We start from the raw sequence: 15,181 nt of genomic DNA on the forward strand, positions 1-15,181 counted from the left end.
AGAGCTCTCTTTGTGATAGTATTAGTGCCTGACCATATGTAACTCCGACAATAAGCATCAATAAATTTTAGGACCTTTAAGGGAATCACAAATAGTTGAGATCAATAGGATTGAATACCAAACAATACAGACTGGACTAATTGAACTCGTCCAACATAAGAGAGTTTTTTTTATGTCCATGATGAGATTCTAGCTACGATCTTATCAATAAGGAGGGTCCACTAGCTTGTAGTTAGTTTCTTGAAGGAGATACCTAGATATTTAAATGGTAATTCCCCAATACTAAAGCCAAACTGTTGAGTGATTGCAGTTTTCACTGTATCAATTACACCGCCAAAATACATACTGCTTTTGCCTTTATTTGCCTGCAACACTGATGCTTGTGAAAAGTTTTGGAATCTGTCAAGAATAGCAGAAACAGAATCTAGATCCCCTCTTGCAAACAACAAGAGATCATCAGCAAAACATAAGTGCGTAAATGCATTTCTTGCACACTTAGGATGAAATATGAAGTCCCTGCATTCCTTCAATTCCCCCCAAGCACCTACTCAGATACTTCATGGCAATTTCTAATAAAAAGAGGGAGATAGGATCCCCCTATCTCAGTCCTTTAGTAGCATCAAATGGCTCAGTTGGTTCCCCATTTATCATGATAGAGTAGCGAACAGTGTAAATACATTCCATGATCCATTAAATAAATTTGATAAGGAAATATAAAGCTTCTAGTACCTGTTTCAAGTACCCCAATTCCATTGAGTCATACGCCTTGTGTAAGTCAATTTTAATCATGCACCTTACTGAGATGTGTTTTCTACTATAAGCTCTGACCAATTGTCACACCCCGATCTTACTAGGGTATGATGGGCACCCGACCCTTACGTAGGGCCGAGCGAACCCTCCGACTCCTATTACATACATAAATATTTTTTTGTTGAACCTCTAAATCAAGTATACATAATGAAGCTTACTGAAATATTCTTTTTGTTGCTTTCAAATCAAATAAAATCTGTAACTGTGTAAAACTTATATCTCAATACAAATTGACACATCGGCGGACGGAGCCACTGACAGAACCGACACTCTATACCCACGACTCTGTCTGCAAAGTCTCTAACATCTAACAAAACGTCATAGCACATATACTCTGACTCGGCAGCACTCCAGGACAAGTGGAGCCTACCAACTCCGCTGGAACATCTTCTATGCTAGCTTCAGCTCATCTGGGTGTACCTGCGCGGCATGAAACGCAGCCCCCGAAGAAGAGGGGTCAGTACGAGCAATGTACTGAGTATGTAAGGCATAGAATACATCATAATAAGAAACATAAAGAATGAATAACAATTTCATGGGATCATAGAACATATAGTGAGATAAGGGAGTAACCTGTACATATGAAAGCCCTTTTAGGCCGGATGCCATGCATGCTTATTTTTCCTTTGAAAAACATCTCATGTCCATATATAGAAAGTAAACGTATCATCATATCATATCATATCATATCATATCATATCATCGCGCCTAAATATGTCGGCTCCCCCACATATGGCCCGCGTCCGGGACGATATCATGTCATACAGTGCCCACTGACCAGGTGGATAGCGTCTATAGCGCTCTGCCTTTTTCCCATCGTTTCATATACTTGAAATCTTTAAAATAGTCATTGTCCACAATAGAGTTGAGAAATAAAGAAATAACTTAACATTTTCATATTGTCATATTCATGGTAGGAACATATCGTCAACATATCTGTCATACACATTTTCTCATATTTGATGCCATCGTTGTCATTATGAAATCATATTCATCATTTAAGTCATAAAAGCTTTTAATCTCTTAAAACTTGGTTTTTGGAGAATATGGACATTTTTAAAGAAAACCAATTATGAACTATTAGGAAAAAGACTTATAACTTAGAGTCATAGACTTCTAGCTTTTGCAAGTAAGGAAGATATAAAAACATTTAAGACATTATGACGTGGGGATCATGCCTTTGGAAGAAAAGAGGCGAGCCTTACATACCTTGCACGCTTCCTTGGTCAATCCAACTTAACTCTTGGGCTTCCAAAATCTATAACAATGTTAATGAATTCAAACATTAGTTATAGATATTTAGGATTCTTATCCTAAACTAACACTTTGTCTACCGAAATTTCGGCAGCATTTCCCCTGTAAATACATCGCCCCCAAGAATCTATCTTGGCCAATTCTTAACCAACAACAATCCGGGAATGCAACCCGGCCAAACTATCAACAATAATACCAACAATCTTGCCAACAACGTCAACAATTAATCCAAGACTCATTCTAACATTAGCAACCTTGTCTTACAATTCAATGACATTTCATTTACATTCAATTCAATTTGCATAACATTCAAATGACCTAACCGACATACTACTTCACCCAATGCCTTCCAATTCAACAAGAACAATATCAATCTAATACCTTCTTTCAAATTTAATCACAACAACCTAACAATTTACACACTAACAACATCATACTAACAACCTTATCTTCCATACATTCACAAACATTATATTCAATTCATATAACTTCTAAAACAAGTTTCCAACAATTACAACCTAAACTAAAATTATTAAACTTCCATTTCTCACCATAGATTTCACTACAACAACAACCAACATACAAGATAAAATTTGCTCACTATCCTTTCACAATACAACATATACACACGGCCTCACATACACCACACACTACACGGCCAACTACTACTTTTGCATGGCTACAATTAATCATCCATATTTTCATAAATTCCATCCATTTTCACACACCACATCATACACAAACATCCAAAACATATAAAGGATGATAAATTCTTGCCTTTTCTTCTTTCCCTCCTTCTTGGCCAAGATTGTAACTTTCAAGAATTTGTGTTTTTCTTGCTCCAATGACCACCCTACCTTGCTAAGGACCCTTCAATTAGTAGAAAATGATTTTTGAAGAAATGTTTTTCTTGTTGTTGAGCTTGGCCGAATGGCCCTTAGGTTTGTCCCTCTCTTTTGTTCTTCAAGGTTCTTGAAATTTCTAGGAGATAATGTGAGAAATAAGATGACTTAGTCATCTTTAAATATTGTTCATTGAACTTTCATGTGGGCCTAAGCCCACTATCATTTGGACGGCCAACATGGCCCAAATGACTCAAGCCCACTTTTGTTTTGTTTGTTTTATTTTACACTTCATGAAAAATCGATCTCTTTCCAAATTCCAAACTTTACCCTTCATCTTCCTTCATATTTCCACGAGTCATATTGCGAATTTCCCTTTATGCCCTTGACCTTTCTTAATATTCCCACTTCAAAATTTTCATAAGCAACTTATGCGCTAAACAAGATCAAAATTACAGTCTTGCTCTTAACCTTCCGCAATTACCTTAAATTATCCGAATGCGAAAAATGCGGGATATAACATCCTCCCCCCTTTTAGAATATTCGTCCTCGAATGTTCAACTGTCCTTATGGGGTATCATAACACTTCGGGAGGGTCCCTTCTATAGTTGTCCTTTTCTTCATCCCCCTTCCTTTATTCTTTACCTTATTCTTCTGGGCCTTTACACGAGTCTTCATTCCATGTCGCAAGTTTCCTAATCCACTGCACCAACTCATTTTTACTTCTTTTATGTATTCTCTTGATAGGCCGATATGCCTTAACTTCTGGCCCCAGGCTAACAAGTTTCCTTCCTTTGGACTTGAAGCCTATAATATGTTCTCCCCCCCCCCCCCCCCCCCTTTAAGGAGTTCCTTATATGCCAACAGTCCTTTTATGAAGTCTTCGTCCATACCTTATTTCTCATCTTCCTTCCAACCCTATACCTCACATATCGGGAACTTCTTATCCTAGGTTTTTCTTTTACTTTCTGCTATGTCACCTTGTTGTCCATATTTCCATACCTTTCCATCCACTATTCGTTCTTTCACTTGCTTAGCTCACTTGCTCGTAAGTCCTTCTTAACTACGTGTTTGTGTTGTAGCTGTGCGTCCATTTCTCTCAAGCGTCCTGCTACTTTTGTTCTAAGCACAGAGTCCTTACAATTTTTATCCTCCCTATGATACTATGATCTCTTTGTTTTCCATCTACTCACTCTTTATTTTCCAAATGTTGTTATACTAGAATTTCCAATCTTTACCTATATTAAAAATAATAGCAGTTTACCTGGCAACACTTGCACCGTTTATTTTTGCCATCCTTCGAACTTCGGTACCCTTACTCGGTTGATGCCCTTTCATACCGTAGCTTCGGTTGTTGGGACTCACATATCCTCCGATACAATCATGCGTGGAATACCCTACGCGTACATATATATATATATATATATATATATATATATATATATTATCAACTAGCCCACAAAGTACTCCCAAACGCTGTTCAAGCCTATCCTAATTCTAGGGCTGTGATGCACTTTCTGTCTCTTCACCGATCTAGTTTGCCTCGTCCTACGCATCTTCCTATGGTCTCCAACCATCCCGTATATGCTAGTTTTCCTTAGACTACCCTAGCTTTCCATTTATCTCTTATGTCTCAGTCTATAGAATTTCTTGCCAACTTCCTAGGGGGTCACCCATCATAGAATTGCTCCCACCTGAGCACGCTTAACCCAAAAGCTTCACTAGAATTCGGTGCCTTAATGCCGATATTTTCGCGTCCGCTTCCTCACATGACCTTTATTACATGTTCTGGAGCCAGTCAAGGTCTTACAGATTCTGAAACATTTTCGTAATACGTCCTTTCTTTTGCAATTACCATTTTACCCTTTCCAATTCCCAATATCCGCCTTCCACCTGTGTGTATGACTACTGTCCGTCCTGGGCTTCCAGATTCTCGATGGTAATGATCGCACCTTCGTCGCCGTGCCAAATCCATAACCTTTCTGAAACAACGCATCTCACTTATTGTCTATTTACAGTATTCCCTTTCCACGCTTCTTCCTGTTAAGCGTATCCATTCTAGCAGAATCTGCTTTGCCATTTCTACCATTAAAGATCTGTGTGTAGCAAATATCTACAATATCTCACAGAACACACGGCTATATGACATATTCCAGCCATCCAGAACTTCCAGTTCCAAATAACAAAATAAATATCCAGACTTACCTCTGTGACTTGCCATATCGTCACTCGCCTTCTTCCGTCGCTACTAGGCGCCTGCGGAAATCGACGTTTAGTTTAAGAAATCTTATTTCCTATGACTTGGCTCTATCGCACGATCTAAGACAGAAAGAAGGTCAACAATTCCCTAGATGCCCCACAGCCTCCTGTTTATAAATGTGGCCGGCTTCACACCCATAAACAGGACTCTACTGGACATGACATTGCAGACAACCCTTAGACCGACCTGCTCCGGTACCACTTTGTCACACCCCGATCTTACTAGGGTGTGATGGGCACCCGACCCTTACTTAGGGCCGAGCGAACCCTCCGACTCCTATTACATACATAAATATTTTTTGTTGAACCTCTAAATCAAAAATACATAATGAAGCTTACTGAAATATTCTTTTTGTTGCTTTCAAATCAAATAAAATCTGTAACTGTGTAAAACTTATATCTCAATACAAACTGACACATCGGCGGACGGAGCCGCTGACAGAACCGACACTCTATACCCACGACTCTGTCTGCAAAGTCTCTAACATCGAACAAAACGTCATAGCACATATACTCTTACTCGACAGCACTCCAGGACAAGTGGAGCCTACCAACTCCGCTGCAACATCTTCTATGCTAGCTTCAGCTCATCTGGGTGTACCTGCGCGGCATGAAACGCAACCCCCGAAGAAGAGGGGTCAGTACGAGCAATGTACTGAGTATGTAAGGCATAGAATACATCATAATAAGAAACATAAAGAATGAATAACAATTTCATGGGATCATAGAACATATAGTGAGATAAGGGAGTAACCTGTACATATGAAAGCCCTTTTAGGCCGGATGCCATGCATGCTTATCTTTCCTTTGAAAAACATCTCATGTCCATATATAGAAAGTAAACGTATCATTATATCATATCATATCATATCATAGCGCCGAAATACGTCGGCTCCCCCACATATGGCCCGCGTCCGGGACGATATCATGTCATACAGTGCCAACTGACCAGGTGGATAGCGTCTATAGCGCTCTGCCTTTTTCCCATATTCCCCATATACATATATATATACTTATAACATATAAACAGCATGCATGAGAGCCCAAAGAAAGTCATGTCCGTATCGGAGTGACGTAAGTCGGTAGCCTCTGATTTTATTATGGAATAGCCATGGACGTCGTGTCTCACCTTGAAGGAACTAATATCATAAGGCGAGACTATCAATGAAGAGTGGCATCATGAGAAAACATAGGACAGGATCATAAGGCATCGTTTCATATACTTGAAATCTTTAAAATAGTCTTTGTCCACAATAGAGTTGAGAAATCAAGAAATAACTTAACATTTTCATATTGTCATATTCATGGTAGGAACATATCGTCAACATATCTGTCATACACATTTTCTCATATTTGATGCCATCGTTGTCATTATGAAATCATATTCATCATTTAAGTCATAAAAGCTTTCAATCTCTTAAAACTTGATTTTTGGAGAATATGGACATTTTGAAAGAAAACCAATTATGAACTATTAGGAAAAAGACTTATAACTTGGAGTCATAGACTTCTAGCTTTTGCAAGTAAGGAAGATATAAAAAAATTTAAGACATTATGACGTGGGGATCATGCCTTTGGTAGAAAAGAGGCGAGCCTTACATACCTTGCACGCTTCCTTGGTCAATCCAACTTAACTCTTGGGCTTCCAAAATCTATAACAATGTTAATGAATTCAAACATTAGTTATAGATATCTAGGATTCTTATCCTAAACTAACACTTTGTCCACCGAAATTTCGGCAGCATTTCCCCTGTAAATACATCGCCCCCAAGAATCTATCTTGGCCAATTCTTAACCAACAACAATCCGGGAATGCAACCCGGCCAAACTATCAACAATAATACCAACAATCTTGCCAACAACGTCAACAATCAATCCAAGACTCATTCTAACATTAGCAACCTTGTCTTACAATTCAATGACATTTCATTTACATTCAATTCAATTTGCATAACATTCAAATGACCTAACCGACATACTACTTCACCCAACGCCTTCCAATTCAACAAGAACAATATCAATCTAATACCTTCTTTAAAATTTAATCACAACAACCTAACAATTTACACACTAACAACATCAGACTAACAACCTTATCTTCCATACATTCACAAACATTATATTCAATTCATATAACTTCTAAAACAAGTTTCCAACAATTACAACCTAAACTAAAATTATTAAACTTCCATTTCTCACCATAGATTTCACTACAACAACAACCAACATACAAGATAAAATTTGCTCACTATCCTTTCACAATACAACATATACACACGGCCTCACATACACCACACACTACACGGCCAACTACTACTTTGGCATGGCTACAATTAATCATCCATATTTTCATAAATTCCATCCATTTTCATACACCACATCATACACAAACATCCAAAACATATAAAGGATGATAAATTCTTACCTTTTCTTCTTTCCCTCCTTCTTGGCCAAGATTGTAACTTTCAAGAATTTGTGTTTTTCTTGCTCCAATGACCACCCTACCTTGCTAAGGACCCTTCAATTAGTAGAAAATGATTTTTGAAGAAATTTTTTTTCTTGGTGTTGAGCTTGGTCGAATGGCCCTTAGGTTTCTCCCTCTCTTTTGTTCTTCAAGGTTCTTGAAATTTCTAGGAGATAATGTGAGAAATAAGATGACTTAGTCATCTTTAAATCTTGTTCATTGAACTTTCATGTGGGCATAAGCCCACTATCATTTGGACGGCCAACATGGCCCAAATGACTCAAGCCCACTTTTTGTTTGTTTGTTTTATTTTACACTTCATGAAAAATCAATCTCTTTCCAAATTCCAAACTTTACCCTTCGTCTTCCTTCATATTTCCACGAGTCATATTGCGAATTTCCCTTTATGCCCTTGACCTTTCTTAATATTCCCACTTCAAAATTTTCATAAGCAACTTATGCGCTAAACAAGATCAAAATTACAGTCTTGCTCTTAACCTTCCGCAATTACCTTAAATTATCCGAATGCGAAAAATGCGGGATATAACACCAATTCATTGGCCAAGATGATATTGTCAGCTATCTTTCTTCCAGGGATAAAACCTGATTGTGCTTCATTTATAATGACGGCAATGAACCTCTGCAATCTTGCTATCAGAATCTTAGTAATGATTTTATAAAGAATAGAACAACAGGCAGTGGGCCTATATTCCTTGATGTTTGGTGGGTTGGGAGTTTTTTGGACAAGAGTGATGAGGGTGAAATTAATAGCTCTATGCATATGACCAGTATAAAAAAAATCTTTGATGGCAGCAACAACATTCAATCTTAATTATATTTCAAGATTTTTTGAAGAAGACAACATTGTATCCATCTACTCCTGGAGCTTTGTCATCATTTATGGACTGTAGAGCCTCAAATATTTCTTCTTTAGTAACTTTGTTACACAAATCAATCCCCTTAGCATGTGACAAGACTGGGCCCTTCCTCATTATAGTTAAATTTACTGCAGATAAGGAATGAGTAGCAGTACCCATAAGAGACTTATAAAAATTTGTAACCTCCTTCTTAGTGGATGCTGGTGTAGTCAATTTGGTGCCAGACAGAGAGGTTAACTCTAGCAGCTATTTTTTAAGTGTCCTATCTTTGATCATAGCTAAAAAGTACTTGTTGTTACCATCCCACAACCTTATCCAATGTGCTCTTGCTTTCTATTGTAGCACACTCTTTTCAATGAGAGACCACCTTTCAAGATCTTGTAGATACTGTTTCTCTTTAGCCAGCAGGGTATCATTGCATTGTCTATTGATTTGGTCTTGAGTGCATAACAATTCCATTCTGGTATGGGTGATCTTCTGAGAGATAAATTTAAACTCTTGATCATTAAGTTTTCTCAATTCCCCTCTAAGGACTTTAAGTTTCTGCAATATGTTACCTATTCCATCAGGATCTAGCTATTTTGCCAATATATTCTCTACTATGTTAAGAAATGATGCATAATCTGCCCATACATTGGAATATTAGGGGAGTTAAGTCCAGAGGGGCGTTTGAAAGATTGAAATTTCTATCTAGAATTCATAATATCCAGATTATTACCATCCAAGAACCTTTTTTTAATGCCAATCAAATTGACAATTATAGAAGAGGTCCTGGTTTTGAGGGTGGTTATGCCAATTGTAATGGGAAGATTTGGATTTTTTGGTGTTCTGATTTTAATGTTGATATCGCTGAAGATAATGAACAACATGTCACTATGAAGCTTACAAATAAATCTGATGGTGAAGTACTATGGTTCTCTGCTGTGTATGCTAAATCTAAACAACATCTACGAATTCCTCTTTGGGAAAATATCAAACAATGTAGTAATTCCATAGGCGAGCCTTGGTGTATAGGTGGGGACTTTAGTCCTATAATGAGCCCTGATGAAAAGAAAGGAGGTAATCCTCATAGAATGAAAAAAAGTTGGGACTTTATCTCTTGTATGGAGGAATGTTGGATGGTGGATGCTGGTTACAAAGACTTGAGATTCACATGGTGCAACACAAGGGAAAAAAACTCCAGAATCTGGAAGAGGCTGGATAGGATACTCGTCAATCATCATTGGACAGACAAATTTCCTCTCATTGTTATAGAACATTTAGCAAGCACAGGATCATATCATACACATATGCTTGTAAAGTGTGCTAATGCTCAATATCATAAAATCAGGTATTTCAAATTTTTAAATTTTTGGATTGACCAACCAGGTTTTAAAGATGTGTTCAAGATACGTGGAATATTGAAGTAGATGGAAACTGTATGAGAAGGCTCCAACTCAGAATGAAAAATGTAAATGGCAGACTCAGTCAGTGGTCTAGAGAACAAATAGGTAATGCTTTTGAAAAGGTCAAAGAATGGGAGCACAAGATGCAAGATCTGGAATCTGACTATATTGGCAATGATGATGAAGATTTGAGACCTCAATTTCACAAAGCTCAGGCTGAGCATACTAGATGGCTTAAATGTGAACAATCTATTCCCAAACAAAAGGCTAATATTAGATGGCTTGATGACGGAGACTCAAATACCAAATATTTTTATGCCGTTATTAATGAAAAGAGAAAAAGAGCTTATATACAAAGAATTCAACTTGAAAGTGGTCTTTGGATTTTCTGGTGAAGAAGACATTGCTAATGAAGCAGTGAAATATTTCTCTGATATATTCAAAGAGGACCATGATCTTGAACTACAACACTTAGATTGCATTAACCAGAGGGTTACCCAGGAAGACAATATTATGCTTGATGCTATACTGGATGAAGAAGAAATAAAGACAGCAGTTTTTTATCTTAACCCTGATAGTTCTCCTAGACCTGATAGTTTTGGAGGGGCCTTTTACCAAAGTTGCTGGAATATCATCAAATCAGATCTGATTGAGTTCATTCAGCAATTCTTTGGTGGTACAGGTTTGACTAGATTTTACACTAGTTCTTGTCTTATTCTCCTGCCCAAGGTTGAAAATCCTAGTTCTTTCAATGATATGAGGCCTATTAGCCTTAGTAATCGTTCCAATAAAATTATTTCCAAAATTATGAGTTCAAGATTAAATACTTTGCTTCCTAAATTTTTTCTGAAAATCAATCTGGTTTTCTCAAGGGAAGACCTATCACTGAAAATGTACTCTTAGCATAGGAAATTATTCATGGTATTAAAAAGAAGAATTCTGGTGGTAACACTATCATCAAGCTAGATATGGCTAAAGCTTATGATAGGGATAATTGAAATTTTAATTAATGTTTTGAAAAGGTTTGTTTTTTCTGGAAAATGGATTGATTTGGTTAAAAGATCTATTTCCAATGTTTGGTATTTTGTTCTTATTAATGGCGTTAGAAAAGGTTTTTCCATTCTACTAGGGGTCTCAAACAAGGAGATCCATTATCTACTTCTCTTTTTATTCTTGGAGTTGAGGTATTATCTATTATGCTTAACCAACTACCTCACATTAACCAATACAGGGGATTTAGTATGCCTCATAATGGTCCACAAATTACTCACTTAACTTATTCAGATGACGTGATTATATTTTCAACTGGAGGCAAGAAATTATTGAAGCTTGTTATGCATCAACTTCAAAACTACCAGAAATGCTCAGGTCAAAAGATTAACATTAACAAAAGTTGCTTTCTGGTGGACTCCAAAGCTTCCACTTTAGTCATCCAGAGGATCAAACAGGTAACAGGTTACAGGCACTCTAGCTTCCCCATTACTTATCTTGGTTGCCCTTTGTATATTGGTAGGCAAACAATTTCCCTTTTCAGTGATATGGTTTCTAAACTAGTTAAGAGAACTACTGGTTGGCAAGGTAAACTTCTTTCTGTAGGGAGTAGGGCTACTTTGATTAAGCATGTGTTACAATCTCAACCTATTTATTTGTTATCTGCTCTAGAACCTCCCAAAGATGTTCTGTTACAATTAGAAAGTTATATGTGTAATTTTTTTTGGGAGACTAAGGATGGTAGTAATAAATATCACTGGAGTTCTTGGGATAATATGTTTTATCCTAAGGAGGAGGGTGGTCTGGGCTTTAGAAGAATTATTGATGTTAGCAAAAGTTTGACTATGAAGAGATGGTGGAGGTTTAGAACTTGTAATTCTTTATGGTCCTCTTTTTTAATGGCTATTGTGTTTCTCATCTTGTGGATACTCCTTATCATGCCTCCCAATCTTTAGCCTGGAAACATCTTATTAAAATTAGAGATGTTGTTGAGGATCAACTTCTTTGGAAGATTAATAAGGGGAATAGTAATCTCTGGTGGGATAATTGGAGTGAAATGGGAGTTGTTGCTCAAATTGTTCATAGACAGGATCCCAACGACTCTCTTCTTGTTAAAGATGGTATCCTTGATGGTATGTGGGATATCGATCACTTACAATTACCTGAGTTTCTTACTGAACATATCAACACCATTAGTATTGGGAACCAGAATAGCAATGACAATTTCATTCACCAAACTATAATGCAGATCACAACTGTGGTTATTTGTTGGGAGATTTGGAAAGCTAGGTGTTCAGTGATATATGAAGAAAAGAAAAGTTCTGTGAAAAGGATACATTACCAGATAAGGTACCATTTGAATTGGGTGATTACAAAGGCAAAGTGCAACCTGCAATGGAGGACTAAATGGCATGAAATGTGTCATCAAATTACGTTACTTACTCCAAGGATTGAGTGCATTATGGTTAAATGGATTAAACCTCCTGATAACTGGATAAAGATTAATACAGATGGCAGTAGAAACTCTTCTGGTGAAGCTGGAACTGGAGGTATATGCAGAGATTACCGGGGCAAAATGATTATGGCCTTTGCTGTTTCTTTTGGTTACAATTCTAGCAATATCGCTGAAGCAAAAGCAACACTATACGGAATGGATTGGGCTAAGAGGCATGGTTATAACAACATTATTCTAGAATGTGATTCTCAAATTGTGGTGGAAATGATCAAAGATAATATTAACATTCCTTGGAAGATGAAAGATATTATAAATCACATTCAGGATATGACAAGGAACATACAATGCGAGGTTCAACATTGCTATCGTGAAGCTAATCAAGTCGCGGATGCACTTGCTAAATGGAGTATTACCAATGGTGACTTGATGACCGTATGTAGTTTGAGATTACCCTCCGCAGCTGCTGGACCTTATCGTTTGGATCAGATTCAAATGGTCTCTCTAAGGCATAAACAAAGGAAGAACAATTTTTGCGTAAGAGGATGAATTCCAGTTTTGCATTAGTCTCGCTGGACTTCCTGTATAGTTTTATTAGGGACTTTAAGATCCCAAGGCTTTGTAAGTGAGGTTGGGTCATTTAATGCCCCCTCTAACTATAATTTTGGTGATATGCTAAGGTAACCCCACCATACGGCAGATTTCTTTTTTTGTTTAAAAAATAAAATAAAAAAATCCTGAAGCGTTACTATTAGTCTATTATTGTAGTTCAATTTAATCTGAAAGTATGAAAACTTTATATACTTATAGTGGAGAAATTGAACTCATTATGTATGTTACTGGAAACTTGTTATTGAAACAGATTGTACGTTCCAGTTTACTATCAAGTGACAAGTGTCAAAATTGTATGCACATATATACTCCCTCCGTCTCATAATAAGTGTCACCTTAGTCAAAAAAATTTGTTCCATAATAAGTGTCACCTTAGGAAATCAAGACATAAATTGACTAGTTTTTCCCAACTCAACCCTTAAGCAAAAATGACAAGTTAATGTGACCCACATAGTAACTTGGTATTGTTAGATTTTCAATGACAAAAGGATTACTACTTGTGAATGCTCTAATTAAAAGAAAAAAGCAATATGTCTTTATTATATAGGGGCAATTTAGTAAACTTCACATCGCATTATTAGTTTCTTAATATGCGTGTTTTTGGCTAAGGTGACACTTATTACGGGACGGAAGGAGTAGCAATTAGTCCCTTTGAAGTTTGGAGGAGATTATTGACCGCTTAGTCTGCAATCCATCCTTATTCAACTCACATGTTCAGACCAAAGTGCCTTAGTAGAAATTATGGAAGAATAAAGAGTTTAAGTTTCGTTCACAAATAGTTTATAATCTTTTGAGACCATTATTAAGTTGACTTAATAATAATTGTAACTCTTCAAAGCACATCGATATAGTACTAACCTGGAAACAACTAAGTTGCAGTAGTATTGTTTTTACACCGAGCATATATTGCCTATCGTACCAATAGGTCCGATATTACCATTCTTGACACACCCAGGAAATAAAAGATCAGACCAGTAACAACAGACTTCCAGTTCCTTTTTCTCATAAGAGCATGAGTGTACGGTCAATTACTATAACTGCCTGAAGAGTCATTTTTTAGTTTTTAAGTGGAATGTTCATTATCATAATGAGTAGTTGATTAAGAGAACTTCTATCTCACTACAGTGGTATACTCTCTGTCATGCAAATTTTTTTGACCTAAAGTGGCATATCCTCCAAAACCAAGTTGTGTACCGTCTGATATGCAACCCTACTACTCCTTTTATTAATATGATCAGTTTGTTGACAGCATAAGGGGGATATTATCAGTTTTTGAACTAAGTTACGTGATTGGCATAGTTGACTCTTTCTTTAAAATGTTTCCAATGTTTTGTAGGAAATATTTCCAGCAGGGACAGGGACTTTGACATCCACAATTGAGTGGGCATTGGCTGAGCTTCTGAGGAACAAAGATGTCATGAAGAAACTCTTTTCTGAACTTCAAAATGGGATAAACTCAAACCCCATTAAAGAATCGACGATCTTTCAACTCCCTTATCTAAATGCTTGCATTAAAGAAGTCTTAAGGCTGCATCCACCAATAGCATTTTTACCTCACTATGCAAGTGAAACATGCCAATTCATGAACTACACAATTCCATAAAACTCTCTAGTTTTTGTGAATCTTTGGGCAATTGGACATGACCTAAAGCTTCGGGAGGATCCATTTTCATTCAAGCCAGAGAGATTTTTAAACTCAAATGTTGACTTTAAAGGCCAAGATTTTGAATTCTTGCCATTTGGTGCTAGAAGGAGAATGTGCCCTGGATTGCCCTTTGCTACAAAACAAGTGCATTTGATTTTGGCTTTGTTTGGTTTATCACTTTGAGTGGTCTCTTCCAAATATTGGTGATCCATTGATGCTTGACATGACTCAAAAATATGCTGTGCCATTGCAGAGACAAAAAACTCTGCTACTTGTTCCTACTAGGAAGTGATGACTAGTGACTATAGTGTGTACTGTTTCTTTTTTCCAGGTTTGTACAGTGAACAATTATATGGTTGGTTGAACTTTATGTGGAAGTTCTCCCTTTAATTTATCCTTCTTTTTGGTTCGTTGAAGTTGGGAAACTTAAAAGAGTTAAAATGCCTCAATAGAGCAAAAATGTAGTAAACAATAGAATCAGGAAAGAGGGCATCTGCGAAAGCAGTTTTCAGTTTAGAGATTTTAGAGGTGTGTTTGGTATGAGGGAAAATGATTTTCAGAAGCAATTGCCATTTTTCTCCACGGAAAT

The sequence above is a fragment of the Lycium barbarum genome, chromosome 9 (genome assembly GCF_019175385.1).
Source record: "Lycium barbarum isolate Lr01 chromosome 9, ASM1917538v2, whole genome shotgun sequence".
In the NCBI taxonomy this organism is placed as follows: Eukaryota; Viridiplantae; Streptophyta; class Magnoliopsida; order Solanales; family Solanaceae; genus Lycium; species Lycium barbarum.